Here is a 14408-nt window from a genome sequence, read left to right on the forward strand (position 1 = left end):
TAGTACAGTTGTGTTTCCTTCCTTCCTTCCTTCCTTGTTTGTTTGTTTACATATTGAATGGTTTTCTTTGGTGCATTGATTCTCAGTGTGAAGCAGAATCTGAAAGTTTCCTTCACTTAGTCAAATTCCACTTCTGTAACAATCTCATAGAATTATCTGCAAGTGAAAAGAGCTGTTCCTTGACAACTTGCAATGATAACTGACATGAAAAGAGCAGCTGCACTTGAAAGCAGCACAGGTTTGATGTGTGTAAATTCAGTGATGCTTTTATTTCTTGCATCACTGCATTGTCTTGAAAATAAATAACCATTTAGTCCAAGTTTGATTTGATTTTGCTTATACAGTTGCTCACTCACTGAGCCTCCTAAAAGCATTCACAGATACATTATTATTATTATTTTTTGTTTTGCTGACATTTCTTCCTTTCTTTTGCTTACAATAACACTGCATGTCACTGGCTTAGCTCCTTTTTGGCACTCTGATATGAATGACATAAAAATTTTATAGCACATGTAATTTCTCTCATTTTTCTAAGCTAGTTAGAGCAGAGAGGTATACATTGGTAAAGGTATTTGAACAAGGAACAGTGTTTGTCACCTAGGAGAATTCTCAAAAGCAGCAGTGTTCCTAATTGCTACTAATTGCATTGCTTTACTCGTTACAAAATGGTAAACATTTTTTAATAATATAAGCAAAGAGGTTATTTTTCCCATCACCTCTCAGTTGTTAAGAGGTTCATTATGACAAGGCCAGTCACTCATCTGTGATTACGTTTCATGTCTCAACTAAACGTGGAAATCTGCATTTTTAGGTATTTTTGCAAGTCTGGTTGGCAATGGCAGAGTTATTTAGAAAATGTTCTCTTTTGAGTATGAGTCGTGACTTTCTTACAGAAATTTGTCTTGAAGGCCCATTCCTCTACTTGCTTGGTACACCACATCGGTGCCTATCTTTTGTTTACGTGAAGCAGGGATTTTACTCTGTTCCCAGATACAGTGGAATGTGTCTGCAGACCTTGCATAAGACTTTTTTAGAAGTGCAAACCAAGCTTCACTTACGTAATCTGCAGTAACAGATTTGAGTAGCTGTGTCATAGTACTTCTCTTTGGATATTGCAAGTATCAAGACAGATAACTCTCCTCATATCATCCAAAAATATGTACCATTTAGTGGGTGTTACAGGCATTGTGAGTAACTATTTACATACCTGGCATAGCTCTGGATGAATATTTGAAGACAAGTAGAGTTGTTTTAAGTAATGGAATTTTCACCCAGCAGTTGAGCTTTCTGGGAACGTTTTCCATTTCAGCCTTTTAAGAGAAAAAACATTTCTAAAAAAAATCAGAAATGCCAAGTTTTGATTTTCCTGATTTTTGCATGCACATTCAAATGAAAATGCTAGATGCATCATTTAATTTTTGTTAAGAAATTGACATATTTCAGGTTCTCAAATCAAGACAAAATGCTTCAGTTTGTCCCTTCAATGTTGGTAATCATGGTCCTTGGTAAATTGTTCTTCTATAATTAATTGGCATTCTTATAAAAAAATGGAAGGCTAATGACAGAATTGTGTTAAACCATGGTTGTATAAAACAGTATTGTTTAAGAGGCTGAGATGTTTTCAACTGAAACTAAACAAAGATGTACACTTGGTTCAACAAAAAGAAGACAGGCACTTTAATTAACGGATATTGAAATGTTTCTTTCGGACAGTAATACTTTTCCTGATATTTTCCATTCCATGAATATTTACTTGAACTTTCAGGCTAAAACATAGCTAGAAGGAAAACATAATACATTATTTTGCATGATGGGGAAGCATTTATGGTGGCTTAAAAGACAGAACACTGAATGATGAGTTGCATTAAATGAAAGAGGAGTACCAAGTGCTGTTCAGCCCATCAAGGACTGATCTTAAAAGGGGCTGCAGGATCATGAAACCTCAAAGCTTTTAGGTGATGGAGACTTCCTTACAGCAGTCAGATCTGAGGGCAGGTGCTTCCCACATCTGTGCAGAAGGCAGACAGCATGCACTTGTGAAACTGCCAAATAAGTGTCAAGAAAGATGGGGTGAATTGCTGATAGGCAGTGCCTATCTTTTTGCTTTGACTTTGAAGAGAGACTGACTGGCTTAGATTCCTATTTCTTAGATTCTTGATATTCTCAGTGTAACGATCTATGTTGCTTATCTTCATTTACATTCTACGGACATATTTACTTCTAGGCTCCCTTCATGCTCAAAAAAAAAAAAAAAAAGGAAAAAAAAGAAAAAGATTGTAATTCATTGGACTTGCATCATATGTCTACCTTAGAATGAGATAAATAATCTCTTAAAAGGCTGTGAAAAAAGTGTCTCAACTATACTAACCAAGTGATGGGCTTTAGATATGCTGTTATGTAAAAAGGGAGAAATTCTGGCACCATTACTAGTAATTCTCTGAAAATATCACTTCAGTTTTCTATGATAGCTGAAAAAAAGAATGAATGTATTGGGAGTTACAGTGATAAGAGTAGAGAACAGAATAAAATCGCTGTAATGTATTTGCAGAAATGTAGTCTTGTCTCTCCAGGTTGGTGAAGACACAGTAGAACTCAAACACATTGGAAGACATGAACTAGAAAATGTCCCTTTGTTGTGGAGTCACCATCCTGGAGGGTTCAGGAAATGTTTGGATGTGATGCTAAGGGACACGGTTTAGTGGGAAAATATTGGTGGTAGGAGGATGGTTGATCTTGGAGATCTCTTCCTCCATCCTTGGTGATTCTGTGATTCTGTGAGTAGCTTTTGTGTGAGCACAGATTAATTCTTTATAGTATTGGAAAGGGACAGCTTGAATGTGATGAAAGTGTAGAGATCCTTGATAAAGTTGGACAAGGAATAACATATATTGTTTTGCATTGTCCAGAAATTTGGCTGTCATGGAAATAATCGAGCTTCACATTTAAAACAAACCATGCTACTTCTTCATCCACAGCATAAGTAACTTCCAGTGCTGGGAGATGAGGAAGCTGGCAGTATGAAGAGGTTCACGTAAATTTAGACCAGTGGCAGGAAGTTACACGCTTCCCTTAAGCCCTCCCTGTGCCCCAGTTTTCTTTTCTGCTCGAATGCTTGCTGCTGCTGGCTGGGTGCTGGGTTAGCCCGGCTTTGGCCTGGCTCTATGCTTTTTACATTGCTGCTGATTTATTTATTGTAAATGGAAATTCCAGATTTCAGCCAGTTCTGTTGTGCACTTGCTCCGAATCACTGAAACTCAAAGTATTTTTATGGAAGGGGCACACACAGCCAGGAAAGGCAGAATTTTGCAATGCTTTGTAGGTATTCTTAATGAGTTTGTCATACTCTGCACGCTAATGATCAGCATTGGTAGAACTGATAACGAATGGCCAAAGAGGAGTGAGAATTCCTGAGGAAGTTGCTCAGAACGTGCTGTTGTTTCTGGTACAGGAAGGAATGCTAGTCACTAACAATTGTAACCTCTTTTTTTTTAAACAACCAATGATGAATTAAAAAACACTGGAGTTGTTATACTAGCTCCGGGGGCTGTTCTTTCTGAATGTGAAAAATACATCATCTTAAGAGCCACAAGATATTTTCCATGTAACTGGGAAAGACTGAACTAGAGCAGGCAGTAAGATCACATGGAGACCATCCCATCACATCTAGCACTTTGCACCTTCAGAATCAGTTAAAAAAAAAAAGCCTTTGTATATTGGGATGTAGCTTTTTTAATCTGTTCATCAAAAAGCCCTTAAATGTCTGCCTCTTACCAACCAGAATGATTTCCCGTTGTCATCGCCATAATTTGCTTGATCAGTGTAATAACTTCATTGAATAAAACCCTCTTTACTAGAACCTATTAGAGCTAAGGAAATGCCTTAAATTGCTTTGTGGAAAAACAGTGTATTGCCATTTTCAACCTATCTTCATGAACTAAGTAGAGCCTCTGCTGAAGCACAGACTCATGCTACGCACAAATATGCTGACCACTACAATCAGAACAGCAGTGTTTGCAGTCAGTTTAGTTGCCTCGTGCATGGATACTTTATCATTTACTGATAGCAGATGGCAGATGTAGTGCTGCAGTCAGCACTGGTCATTTGGTTATCTTCTCATTTTTTTCTCTCAAGTGTTTGTGTGAGAATAAAGAAAACAAGGGCACTATCTATAAAGAAAAGAAAATGCAATTTTGCAAGTCGAGTGGTGGCTGAGTGCTTTATTAATATTGGCCACTTATAAACCTAGGAAAATATGCATCCATGCATTTTTCTTTTTTTGTGATTCCGTAACTCTATTAACTATTCCAGAAATACCTACAGACCCATTTCAAAATGATATGTGCTGTTTGCTCCATTTGTGAACTTAGCAAGTTTTGGCGTTGTGTCATCTTCTCTTCTCTTCTCTTCTCTTCTCTTCTCTTCTCTTCTCTTCTCTTCTCTTCTCTTCTCTTCTCTTCTCTTCTCTTCTCTTCTCTTCTCTTCTCTTCTCTTCTCTTCTCTTCTCTTCTCTTCTTTTTTTCATGTTGTTCATTTTTTGGGTTGCTTTTTCTTTGCTTGTTTTGGGCTTTCTTTTCAAAGGCTGATGCCTTCTTATTTAATGGGATAATGATTTGATTGCTAGGCCTTGTGACATCTAGTAATTCCGCTCTTAATTATTAGTAATTAATCTTATCTAGTTCTCTGAAATCATCTACACATTAGCAAATCTTTTGCTAAGGGGAATCATACAATTCAAGCTATGTTCTCTGCTTTTGAGTGCTTAGTTGTCATTCCTGTGGTGCCATGTTTCTGGACTTCCATCTCTCATTCTGATCCTTCCTTGGAGTAAAAACAAGCAAAAAAATGTATTGAGATCTGTCCAGTAGACCTATTCCATTGCAAAAAACATCCTTTTCATAACAAATGAAGCACAGCTGCACTTGGCATGTTACAGAAAAGAGAAATTTTGACTTGGTTAGACTTCATAGCATCGTAGAATGGGTTGGGTTAGCAGGGACCTTCAAGATCATCTAGTTCCAACCCCTCACACAGACAAAAAGTCCAGTGGCTGCAATCCCTCTCTGGCTATGCAGAGCCTCCCTCTCCAGCATTTGCAGGACTAGTATGCCTTCCTAAATGTACGTTGCTCATCTTAAGAATCTGATTTTTAAGTGCTCAGAGGATCTTGGAAGAGTTCTCTACAGTTGTCATTATTATGCCATGCAATGTGCTCAAACACACGGTGTGCCAACTTGGCTTCGCTTCTGTAACTATTTGGTTGCGAGTCGCATGCCAATAATCTTCCTGCTTTGGTACATTGGCAAATTGTATATGTATATAAATATTTAAGTACAGCAATTTTGTCTTCACTTTTCCTGTCTCTGTAGTACAGCATTTCTTTGTGAGTTGTTCTGTTATATATGCAGATTTACACGATTTATTTATAGTATGGCAATACCTATGAATTTTAATAAAGATCAAAAGCCCTTTGTCAAACAGAGAGAAAGGCTGAGGCCCAAAAGTAAGACTGTCTTTGCCCTGTTAGCCAAATTTTTGAGAGAGGAATAAGATAAGCATCGTTGTAATGGTATGTATTGAGACATTTTCTTCTGTATCCTTGCCCAGCTTTATCATTGTGAAATAAGCCAGATTCTGACATGTTTCTTTACACTTTGCCTCTTCCAATCACATCGGACATAAAAAATAAAGTGATTTTGTGTTGGCACGTGAACTGTGGGTGGAACAATAGTCCTCCACCCTCGATCCATTTTCTTTAACAGACACCTTTTCCTGTCGCAGAGCCAATCTCTAATTCAGAGTTCCCTTAAATTGCACCTATTCCCGTTTTAAAATCTTCTCATGTAGTTTTGCTGGTGATGAAAGGCTGTCTGTGGAATCACCATGTGGCCTATCCAATGGCAAAAGCAATTACAAGTTCACATAAAAGATGTAGTCGCATAGGTGTACTCTGTTCTTGGTGAAAATAGGTGTTTTTTATGAATGAGTTTTCTATGGACAAAGAAGCAGTTTCCCCCCACTTGAGAATGCCTGGAAGACCATCAACAAGGGGAAATTACGTGCATGACCAGTTTTCATTCATTGCTTACTGTCGTGTAATATAAGTACATGTTGTCATGTATTTTGCCACTTAGACTTTTGGTGTCGGAAAAAGATAAGCAGTTATGTTTAAGGAAGAACAGCTGTTAATTATGTCACAGTGCAAAATACTAAGCAACTTGACCTAACTGAAATATACACATTGGAGAGTACCAGACCTCTCCAAGACCTGTTTGTGACTTTACAATGTGGAAGAAGCATGAGAGTAGATTTACCAAAGGACAGCAAGCAGGCAAGATTGTGTGGGATCCAATCCTTCCTAGGGAAGATACCAGTCCTTGTTTCTTTGGGTAAGTGAACATCTGTACCTGCTGCTAGATAAAGTGCATGCATTTGATAATCACTAGGATCTTTCATGCCTTTGGTGTTCTGTTGTGTGAATTGGACAGAGGTCTTTCAAGCTGAGTGTTCACTGGACAAATACTGGCTTTATTTATGTGGAGTCTTAATGAAGCACAGATTTCAGCTCCATCTGCTAAGAAGCAATAAGCTAGGGAATGTGCTTGAAAGAAGTTCATATTTCTCCTTCAAAGAACGACAAGAAGGGCAGTGTAGAAAGTAAGGCAGCCTTAACAATATTGGAAGGAGGGTGAGGGACTGAGGTCTGAAGCTGTGATTCATGTTCTTTCAAAGGTGAATATGCAGTGGAATATATTGATATATGAACTGTCACCTTGCAACACTTGGGGGAGGGGGGATCCAGGGACTAAGTGATAAAGCCAGACATGATGGTAGAATGGGATTTTGAAGACAAGATAAAAGAGAGTAGGGTGTGACTAAACACAAACATGCACATCTGTCAAATAAGATCTGGAGATAGGGAAGATTTTTATCTGCTAGATATGGAATGTATCCCAAGTGGCAACAAGACCACTAAGGCAAGAAGGAGTTCAATTAGGCTGAAAGAAGTTTGCTGCACTGAAGAACAGAGTATAAAAGTTACTGATAGGAAAACAACAACAACAAAAGAAACTGAATTCACCAAAAATGGAAGAATTGAGAAAACAAAGCAAATGTTCTGGGTCTGCACATTCATTGTTTGACATCTCACTGTGTAAGAGACCGATATATTGGGAAAAAAAAAGATTAAAAAAATAAAGGAAAAGAACTGGAATTTGCACAAATAATGAAGAAGCATGAATGACCCTTCACTCCCTGCTAAGAAAATTTAGGAAGCCTGTAAACAGCTTGGGTCCACAAAACAGAAAAGTGGACACTGCAGGGAGGTAGGATGTTTGGTATGGATATGCAACAGAAAGATTTCTTATGGTAACAGGAAAAGTCAAGAGAATTGTTAGCTAAATTGAAAAAAAACACCCTAGCACCATCAGAATAAAATTGGTTAATGGTGAGATGATGAGCTTTTTGCATTTGATACCACGCCATATGAGAAATCATTTACTAATGTGATGACAAGAGATACTTTAGGAGTGGTATGGATGATATCAAAAGGTACTCAGAAGAGACTTATCAATGTGGAGAAAGTTACCGATAGAATTCGTCAATGATCAGTCTGAAATTAAATTTCCTTCATATTCCCTTCAGTAATGGTGGGAAAAGGGAGTGGTGTGTTATTGAAATGTACTGATCACTCAGAGCTGAGAGATGCTGGCCATACAGAGAAGGAATCAGGTTCTGAAGAAGAGTTCACTCAGCTTTAGGAATAACACAGGAGTTTATTTTAACTGCAGAAATTACACAGTCATGCAAACAGAGACGACTCACTGCTGTACTATGGGGATTCATCAGCTGTAAATGGAAGGATAAGGAGTTGAGAAGAGTCGTGGAGCACAAGATGACATTAATCCAGTAATAAGAAATGGCCTTGGATTTACTCTTAGGCAGTTTCAGTGTAAATAGTTGGAGGAGGAGGAGGAGGAGTAGAAGATTGTGCAAGGTCTTTGTATGTCCTTGCTGAAATACCATCCACCCATTGGTTCGCCCACTAATGCTGGAAGAAGCGCAGGTGAAGAGAAGAGCAGGGGAATGAGAAATATGTCTTATAAAAGAAGAAAAAAAATGTTTGTCTGTTGTAGCCTGAAAAACAAATTTTGAGACAGGACATGGCTATCTTCTACAATATGGGAGACGGCTGGGGCTAAGGAAACAAGGACTGAGAAGCATTATTTAATTCAAAGAACAACATTAAGACAATATGAAAAAGCATCAGTGACTCAATAAACCTAGTCAAATTACAAGTAGATTTCAGGTTTCTAAGCTACCCCTGTGAAAAGCATGGGAAGCCAAGAAAGCAACCAAGGAATGTGGTTATCTGTGAAAGAGACTGGTATGGCCAGGGTTTATCAGACAGATACAGAGAACATCATTTTCCTTTCTTCCCTGTGTCTGCAACTCTGCTTTATCCCAGCTGTAGTCCATACCATGGCTAATATGAATTGATGTGCTGAGATGTGCATTTAATAAGACTGTCTGTTTAGGATTAAAGGCCCATCTAGCTTGGTACTCCATCCTGGAGGGTGGAAAGCTGTAGCTGCTGAGGGAGGCTACATAAGAAATGGGGTGGATACAGGGCAGTAATTGTGCTGGTGTTTTCTCCATGTTTCCTACAGTAATTCAAGTAATTCAGAGACTTCCGAAGCTGGCAGTTGTATCCGGACCATTTGTTTATTAGCTCTTGATGAACCTATGCCCTATGAATACTGCTAAACTTTTTTGAACCCTTTTATTCTTCTGGCCTCTGTGGCATTCTGTGGCAATGAGTTCCCCAGTGTAGTTATGTGCCCTGTGGAAGAGTTTTTCCTTTTTTGTTCTTGAACCGCTTGCCTGGTAGCTCTACAGATTGTTGCCTGGTTCATGTTATGAACAGCACTGAGTAAATGGTCCTTCTTCATCTCCTTATCACTGAGAAAACGATGGTCCTCTGTTGTACATCAGTTGTCTCCTTTCTTAGCTGTGCAGTCACTTCTCATAAGAAAGCTGCTCCATTTCTTGGCAGGGGTTTCTTCTGGACCTCTGAACTTTTTCTGGTTCTGCTCTGTCTTTGTGCAGCCTGACCTGCCATGAGATCAACTCACCTATGCTGTTCTTGAAGTCCTCTGTTGCACTCTTCCAAACTAACTTTTTCTCCTATAAAAGAAGTACTGCCGAGAAAAGCAAGAGAGGGAAAATGTAAACTAGGGAAACCAAATGCTTAATTTCTGTTGAGTTATAACTTAAAGCAAGATGATTTTACGACTTAATGTGTGTGTGTTCATGCATTGCTTTTAGTTGGCTTGTATGAGCAAGGACAGTCTCTTGTTAAAGCTGGCTATGGAATGTTGTTATTTCTATAGCAACTGCATTTCTCAGCTTGTAAACTAAAAATATATACTCAGTCTGCCCACACTACTGGTGTATTTGTGAGCATGACTTATCTTTCCAAATGTTGGTATACAACGAAGGGATGGTCATACCCAGGCCATAGGAGGCTCCTTTACACTCACCAGACAGGGAAAAAACATTTCCCAGTACTTTTCTGTGCTCTACAGATGATCTAAGGTCCTTAACTTAACTTACAAGTTAACTTCAGGGCATACTAGTTTCTCTCCCCGTACTGAAATGTAAAGAGTGGTTGGATGAAGACTGTGCATCCATTTTTAGATGTAAAAAAATTGGCCATTCCCTATCTAAGAGGCACATTAGCTTTGTCGTCTTCCCAGTCTTGTCTTTTCCCTTTCCTTCAGGAAATCAAAGCAGTTCAGAAATGAATGGTTTTGATTTTAGGGGCATAATGTGTGCCCCTAAATGCAAACTTGAGGGAGTGGCCTCAAGTTGTGCCAGGGGAGATTCAGGTTGGATATTAGGAACAGTTTCTTCTCTGAAAGAGTGGCCAGGCACTGGAATGGGCTGCCCAGGGAGGTGGTGGGGTCACCCACCTGGGAAGTGTTTCAGAAATGTTTAGATGTTGTACTGAAGGACATAGTTTAGTGGGAAAATATTGGTGGTAGGTGGACGGTTGGTCTGGTTGATCTTGGAGGTCTTTTCCAACCTTGGTGACTCTGATTCTATCTTTAAACAAGTCTCCAAAGGGATGAAAGAGTAAGTGTGATTCTACTACAAAATAAGGCAGTAATAAAAACATATTTTTTGCCAAATTGAAGCCAGTGCCCTCTTGTACTGTGTACTATTAATCTCCATTTGCTAAACATAAGGTCAAAAAAAACATAAGATCAAAAAGATCCTGGTCTCATATCTATGCTTGATGTGTTCATCTCAGAGGGACATATTACACTCAAGATAAAGATAATTTGTTTTGGAAAATGGAGCAGAGTGTTGAACGCTCTGATAGCTTAATTGGTTTTCACATCAGATCTGCCCCCTGAAATACAAATACTTCCCATGCTGTGTTAACGCCCCATTGCAGCAGATCTGATGGCTTTTATGTGCATGATTACCTGAGTACACGTGCTTCATAAGAACTTCTTGAAATGAGCAGGTAAGTGAAGAAAGTGACAAATACAGAGTGGATGCCACTTCCTTGATTTTTTTCTTAACAGAGGGGCTCTTCCCTTCTTTTTTAAACATTCATTTATAGCCTTTGCAGTGTGCCAGTATTAAAAAAAAAAAAAGAAAGAGGAACACTTACACAATAAACCCGTCGCCCATCCTGTCATTTTCCACATCCCCATTGTAATTATTTGAAATCCTTGTGCTTGAAGAGGAGTTTTTCTCCCTCCCAGCCCAAATTCTATTTTGGGAGTAGACTTGTAATTGTGTGTTTGTTAATATAGCTGTCTGTTGCCATGAACAAAGTGAGGTCACCAGTTCTCAATTACAGCTTTGCCACAGAGTTAAGGGCTTTCAAGCACTTCCTTAAATGTACCATTTTTTACTTTATATCATTTCATTTTGTTCTGCTCTTAAGTTGCTACCAATCAAAATGATATCAAGGAAAAATATCTATCATTAAAACAGCATATTTTGATGGGCTAAGAGTTGTACGAGTGTCACATCTGTCTGTGACTTTTGTGTTTAATACACAACGTTCAGATGTTCTCCTTTAGAGACTTGGCAAGGGTTTTCCTGTAAATATGTTGAGAATTAGTGCATATGTACCATTTTAAAAAATGCTTTATTTACCTAACTCAGTTTTTTTTTTTTTAAAGCTCATCAGTTGCACATTATGTTGTATTGTAGCATCCAGAGCTCAAAATGTTTATATTTTGAATCTGTATTTATGCACTTTTAAAACTTGACTAGAGTCCAGCAGACCACTATAATTCAGTTTATCAGTGCTAAGGCTTATACTGCCTCTACAACATCCGCTGATTATAACTGTGCTGGCTTTCTCTCATCAACCTAAACTTCTTGAAGGTTTTTTTAAGTAATTTGTATGTTCTGAATTAGATGAATGGATTGAAAATATGAGGCAAATTTCTGATGAATGCAAACTACCACAACTACCTTGAGATCATCAGGATGTGCCACAATTCAGGCTAGACACAAGGCTGACTTAGAACATCCAACCTGATCTGTGATTGAGTGACCCATGGGGAGGAAGGGAAGGCTGTTGATGGAGTCTGCCTAGACTTCAAAGCCCTTGGCACTGTCTCCCACAGTATTCTCCTGGAGAAGCTGCAGCCCATGGCCTGGACAGGTGCTCTGTTTACTGGGTGGTAGGAGGACGTTTGAATGATCTTGGAGGTCTTTTCCAACCTTGGTGATTCTATGATTCTATGATCTGTACATCTCCAGTACTTGAAACTCTCAGGCATTGCATTACTTTCTGATAACTCCAAGCCAGCAGTTTCTACAAGGCTGAAGATAAGCACAGAATCATAAATGGGACCATGGGGGAAACAAAATTTAGAATATAGAATCACATTTTCTTTTTGGAAAAGCTATTTCAGATATTCCTACCCTAAAACCAACACCATTAAAGACAATGAAAATAGGCATACATTTAGCACCGTGTGGTTTTGGTTGATTTCTGTCACAAGAAGATATCCTCTCTTGCTGTAAAGCAGACATTGGTTCCAAAGACAGTTTTGATTGCAAACTGAATGAAAAAAGGATTAAGCCCTATTATGTAAGCACCTTGTTCCAATTTAAAAAAAGAAAAGAAAATAAGAAATATTTTTCAAAAAAGCAGTACCAGATTAATAGATTACATGGAGGTGAGTTTTGCCATATCAATTAGGTTCTTTGAGCATATAAAAATATGTCCACTTATTAGTCAAGACATTAGAAAAGTTGGAAAAAGGAGTTCCAGCACTGCTGAATGGAGAATTCAGCCACTGAAGGCGTCTCAGCAAGAACTGAAACACAGCAAAGGTTGAAACCAGGTCTCCATGGCCATTGAGAAGTATGTTTATCTGTGTATGTTAAACTGATGTGAGCTCTAATGCAGTGATCTGAAATTTAGCAGATATCATCATCCACTTTTTGGTTATGAAAGTTCGGGCTCAAGAACTGATGATTCCTATTGAAGATACTGCTTTAGAGTATTTGAACTCATTTAACTTGAAGTATTTTTCCAGGAGATGGTCAAAATTAGTCCCTTGTTATCTATCTAGTTGAGTGGTTTCAGACTACAGTACTATGAGCTGGGGCAAAGGCCACCATTGGGAGCCAGCAGTCAGCATTCTTCTACCTCACTCCAGGCAGACCTACGTACTAATGCTGACCTAAAAGTCTCCTAAAAGGCTTAAAATTAAGTTTTCTCTTTTAATGTAACTTAAAAATTAGAAATGGAAAATTCCACGCAGGGACAACATAGAATGAGTAGCTCCTGATAGCCAAGATACCAGCACGAACAAACGCTTCCTATTTACTTTTCATCAGTGGATCTCTTCACAGTCCAGCAGAAAACAAAACACGCTGTTATAGTTATCTGATAACTTCACAGTGCATCAAGGGCGCTTACGCTTTTGTTAAGCTGATGCCTTTTGTTATAACAAGGAATACACCTGCACTGATGTTGGTAAGTCTTTGGGGGGTATGAATCATAATCTTTAAACGAGTCAGAGTGGATGTAAATCATCTAGCTATATGCCTGGTGTTTGTTTCCTCATCAGCAGAGATGATTTGAAAGGCAGATGTGCTTCTCCTTAAAAATCTGAGATACACCTCTAATCTCCCATATTGTTTGTACCTACAGATGAAATTAGAACTTCCTCCTATTGTCTCTCTCTTATGTCCCATCGTCCCTAACTGACGCATATTGTATAGTCTACTCATTTCAAACAAGGCAACGGCATTTTCAAGATGAAACTGTTTCTCAAACTGAGAAATGGCTGAAATCCAAAGATTATTATCGCTCCATCCATTCCTCACAGTGTTGCATGGGAGAATTTTCCATATCATGGACACACTTTCTGAGGTCTTTTCTTTGATTTCCCACTACCAGGAGAGATTATCATGACACTTTTTTTTGTAATGAGACTAACCTGTAAACTGTCATTAAAATTAAAAATAAAATGAGAATTGATGGCTAGGACAAATTTGTATGATTCTAAGAATCTTTAGGGCTGGAGATCTTGCAAGAGAAAAATAATTTTGTGACGTTTGAGGTGAATTGTAGGAATGTCCCAGAAAAAAAAGAAAAAAATAATGTTTTTTTCTTAAGAAAAACATTTCTTCACAGAGCACGTATAGCAATATTGAAGGGAAAATTCAAGCTAGCTCTAGTGTAACCAGAAAAAATTAAGTGTTGCTGTATAGCAAGCAATGTGTTTTCTTTTTTTAAAATAATCATGCTAATTAGAAAGGACCGTGGATGTTCATGTGCACCAGAGATTTTGCAAGACAAACGAGAGGCAGAAGGCTGTATGTATGGACAAGAACCCAGTTTTAATTGATGATACTTTTATAACAATCCCCAAATTGCGATATGTGAAAGAAATTGAGATCAATAAAAGATTTAAATAGCTTTTTTATGAAGTACGGAATTAATGTGTGGGTTTTTTTGCCATGACTATCTGAGAATGCAGTAGACTGTGTTCTCCAAACCAGATTAGGAATTTATTTATGTATAGCATTATGTTTGCAATTGCATTATATCTGTATAATAAAAATGGTCACAGTTACAATCTTCATGTTTTAGGGCATCGGCCAATAACAAATCTAATCATTCCAGCAGTTATGGGAGAGGGAAATTGGTTTGGGTAGATACTACTCCTAAAGGATCAGTGCTGCAATTTCACTGAGTTCTCTGTTTGGTTTCAGAAAACAGAAGATGGGACAAGGTGACAGGATTATAAATTTGTACACCTGCAGACTTTTTCTTTCTTCTTTTCATGGAGAATATAGTGCATAGATAATATCTTCAGTGTGTGGGTATATCCCAAGGGTTAACGACAGGAATAACAAAT

At 38.3% G+C, this 14408-nt stretch overlaps 1 protein-coding gene across 21 annotated transcripts in view; it reads left to right on the forward strand.

Moving 5' to 3' along the window:
- Window positions 1-14408, forward strand: part of FAM188B (family with sequence similarity 188 member B) — a 108128-nt gene that overhangs the window by 33545 nt on the left and 60175 nt on the right. The gene's annotated exons all lie outside the window — the stretch shown is intronic.

This window comes from Gallus gallus, chromosome 2 (assembly GCF_016699485.2).
Source record: "Gallus gallus isolate bGalGal1 chromosome 2, bGalGal1.mat.broiler.GRCg7b, whole genome shotgun sequence".
Classification (NCBI taxonomy): Eukaryota; Metazoa; Chordata; class Aves; order Galliformes; family Phasianidae; genus Gallus; species Gallus gallus.